Source organism: Myotis brandtii, unplaced genomic scaffold (assembly GCF_000412655.1).
Source record: "Myotis brandtii unplaced genomic scaffold, ASM41265v1 scaffold681, whole genome shotgun sequence".
Lineage (NCBI taxonomy): Eukaryota > Metazoa > Chordata > Mammalia > Chiroptera > Vespertilionidae > Myotis > Myotis brandtii.
The window spans coordinates 1,762,477-1,766,981 of record NW_005370660.1 but is presented as its reverse complement, the minus strand read 5'-3'; positions in this window follow the sequence as shown (position 1 = coordinate 1,766,981).

Sequence of the window (4,505 nt, the reverse complement as noted above, 5' to 3'; positions counted from 1 at the left end):
GCGTGTGCGTGCGTGTGTGTGTGTGTGTGTGTGTGTGTGTGGATTTAGGAGAAGAGCTCACCCTCTCAGACTTGCCTCCCTCTTTATCCTCCAGATTTCTCTTATGAACATGGACAGTATTTATTTCATGCTCTCTTTTTATATATAATGTAGGTGCCAGTGTCATTCACTGCTACAAAGTGTTATCTTTTTTTTATTGTTGACAGTATTATGGATGTCCTCCTCCCCCCGTCCCCTTTGCAAATGTTATCTATTTTTAACAACTTTATTGAGATAAGATTCACATACCATACAATTCACTTATTTAAGATGCAATGGTTTCTAATATATCCACAGAAGTATGCAGCCAACACCACAGTTAATTTTAGAACATTTCCATCACACCGAAAAGAAACCTTGTGTGCACTAGTAGGCACTCTCCATTTCCTCCTAGTCCTTTCCCTTTCCCCTCAGTTCTAGGCAACCGCTAATGTGTTTTCTGTCTCTGAATTTGCCTATTCTAGGTGTTTTGTATAAATGGATTCATACAATGTGTTTTGTACCTGGCTTCTTTCACCTAGCATGTTTCTAAGATCAGCCCTGTTGTGGCACATCTCAGTTATCCATTACTTTTTATTGCAGAATGGTATTCCATTGTGTGGCTCTACCACATCTTATTTATCCATTCTTCAGTTCAGGGCATTGGCTTGTTCCCACCTCTTGGCTGTTATGCATTACCTAGTACTGTTATCTGAACTTATCCTTTCCTCCCTTCACTTTGCATCCAGACTTGGAAAGTCAAAGAGACAAACTGCTGTTTCCCTCTGATTATATCCAGCATTTAAATATGACATTTCCATGGGTGAGACTTTGGTAACTGACCACTTAATTCCTTGAAACATGTTCATAGCTTCACACAAAACTAAAAGAATGAAGGAAAGAAAACTCAGCACACATCCAAATACAAATGTCCACACACATAAATCCCTGGATTTAAAAAGTTAGAGAAATTCGCATGTGAAAACATTACTTTTAGCACAGATGGTTATTGTAAACCTGGGTTTAGATTTAAATTGGAAAAAAATATCCCGAGGTGTTTAATGTTTATCCTCGAATGTCCAGGATAAGACCATGATGACAGCTACCAACTTATTTTTTATGATCTTGGAAAGACATGAGAGGAGTAAATTTTTATCATGCGTCACACACACAGATTTGCGTACCTCTTTCACCTCCCCATTTAGAATTTGGTGAGGGTAGCAGGGAATTCTTTCCTTATTTGTTTTTCTCGGAACAGGAGAAGGAACTGTCTGTGCATTTATGTGTTTGTATTTTCTCCTCAGAAGGGAAGTCAGCACTGGACCCATTTTCACTCAGACACACAGCAGCGGCTCTGTAGTGGGTGTCCCTTGCCTGCTGCCTGGAGCCCAGAGCTGAGCTGCTTTTTAAGTTTCCTGCAGGATGTGGTGATACATACAAGGACTATTCATTAGGTTGATTACTTACCTGTGTGTTTTAATTCCATAACTAACAGGCTCTGTCTCCCTGTGATACCCATTCCGCAGCCCATTAGGTTTGTGTAGGTAACCTCTAGGTCACACTTGAATGGCCACAGAGGACACCAGAACGGCCAGTGTCATTCTTTTCTATTGCCAGAATTTTAAGGAATAATTGACCTAATAAGAGTAAACACATGACATGGGATTGGTTGGACAGGTAATGTGAATGAGGTTTCCTGGACCTCCTCCCGCCACCACCCCTTTTCTTATTACAGTGTCTGGGATTTTAGATTCCCCTAAATGGAAACATTACCTGTTACAATTTCATTACTTTATTTTAATACAGTTGTGCTTGATTGCCTAATAATGAACTAGCTGTGACCAAGGCTGAAGCTATCTATCTTTTATAGAAAAGTAAATCAACAATTTGTGAGGCTCTGCCAATTGCCAGGGAGTGTGCTGAATAAAATACAATGGCTACTTCCAGTCACATCATTGTCCAGGTGCAGATAAAGACATGTTTAACACTGGAGGATAAGCTTCGTGATGGTTTTTATTAAGCGTTGTACATCTATTTCTAAGCACAGTCCTTGACATGTAGTAGGCACAACAAATATTTGTCGAATGAATGAATACATAACCATAACATTGTATTAAAGTGCTATAATGGAAGTGTGAGGAGCACGGAAAGAACTGGCGTTACCCTGTTGAGGGAGGAAGCTTTAGGTATATATATGTTTTTTAACTGGGTTGTGATAACCAGGCAGATAAGAACAGGGAGCTAAATTATGAAAATTATTTGTCATGTTACAAACATCATGGTGGATGAGTTATTTTAACACATATTAAGAGCAAGGTAGTATTGTATTATATCACTGTATTATGTTATATACTATTATAACATATTAGTAGATAGTATAATATAGTAATCCTTTTGTTATTGTGTTACTAGAGGCCCGGTGCACGAAATTCGTGGGGGAGTGGGGGTTGTCCCTCAGCCCAGCCTGCACCCTCTCCAATCTGGGACCCCTTGGGGGATGTCTGACTGCCGGTTTAGGCCTGATCCCGCAGTCAGACATTCCTCTCACAATCCGGCACTGCTGGCTCCTAACCACTCACCTGCCTGATTGCCCCTAACCTCTTTTGCCTGCCAGCCTGATCTCCCCCAACTGCCCTCCCCTGCCGGCCTGATTGCCCCCAACTACCTTCCCCTGCCATGACCCACCTCCTCCAACAGGCCCCGCCTCTGCTGTGTGCACGGCCATCTTGTGACGGCCATCTTGTGACAACATTAGGGCATGATGCGTGAGGGCGTGATGACCACCTAGGCTATTGTGGTATAGATTATTATACTAGTACAAAGCGGAAAACTGAAGTTTGGCAATACTAGGTGATTACTCCAAGGTCAAAGAGCTTCCAATAGTGGTCCAGTTTTTGAACTCAAGGATATCTGTCACCCATTTCCACATGAGTGACAAGTCACTTTCCAAATAACAACCAAATATCCAATTTCAAGATGAAGAAAACCACAGAAACCTGCCTTTTTCTTTCTAGTTAAAATGTATCAAAAGCTTCTTCGTGTAATACTGCCTTTCCCCACCCTTAGCGTTCCCTGTTTAGTGCCTCCCACCCGGGCGATTCCTCTTGGTGCTCCCTCCCTTCAGGTGTCAGATCCCAGCCACCACACTGTGAGGAGCCCTAGCCACATGGCATCCCAAGTGTTAGCTGTGTGAGTGAAGATCCTTCAGATAATTCTAGACTTTAGCCATACGAGTCTCTTCGAGCTGTTTAAATTTTCCTAGCTCGTTCCCAGACATTGTGGAGCAAAGAGAAGCCAACTTTATTGTGCCCTGTCTAAAATTCTGACCCACAGAACCCAAAGAAAACATGATGGCTGGAGCTGAATAGTGACCATGAGGAAAAGGGCTTAAGAATTGTTGAAGTGTCGGCCTGGACATTAAGTTGTATGCATGCATATGAGCATAACCAATGGACACAGGTGGGGCGGGGTTAGGGGTGCAGTGAGGGCATGTGCTGGGGGTTGGAGGTGGCCGGGGAGAGGTCAATGGGGGAAAAATGAAACTTATGTGATACATTAAACAATAAAGAATTAAAAAAATAAAGAAAAATAGCCACTTAGTAGGAACTTCTTGTTAAGTCTTCTATTACATTTTTATGTGGTTTGGGGAGCACCAGAAAATGGTTCTGCATAGGAAAAGGCTATGAATATTTCAGCTTGTAGCTACAGTATTGAGATCCCTTTGAAAAAGATGCAACCTCTGATGAGAGAACCCTTATAAACAGGAGTAGGATGCTCCTTATCTGGAGAGTATTATTGGCACGCAGAATGAATACTGGGCACTTCTGAATGATGGGGCTTGAATAAAAACTTCAGAGAACACTTAAAGTGTTTTATGTAAGCTGTGGGTATACACAAGACTTGGAAACAATGCCAATTTCTAAATCAATTCCTTTGTAATGCATAGAGGTCCTCTGCCTTAGCCCCATGGTCTGGCCCTGGTGGAGGACGCTGCTCAGCCTCTTTCCAGAGAGGCGGGATAGAGTACTTTATGTCCCACTTCACTGACACAGGGCTGAATCCCCATCTCTCCCAAATCCTACATAATAAAAGGCTAATATGCAAATAGACCGAACAGAACTATTCATGCTGAACAACCAGAACAGCCGAATAACCAGTTGCTATGACCTGTGCTGACCACAGGGGGCATGTGCAGAACATGGCAGGCGTCGGCTATGGCAGGATGGTGGAGTAGATGAGCGGGGGCTCCAGACCAAGGCAGGGTGTTAAAAGGCTAATATGCAAATAGACCGAACAGAACTATTTGCGCTGAACAACCAGAACAGCCGAACAACCAGTTGCTATGACGTGTGCTGACCACAGGGGGCGTGTGCAGAACATGGTAGGCATCGGCTGCGGCAGGATGGTGGAGCAGGTGAGCGGGGGCTCCAGACCAAGGCAGGGTGCGGGTCACTGTCATTGGGGCGAGCCTCTGGTGGTTACTGAAA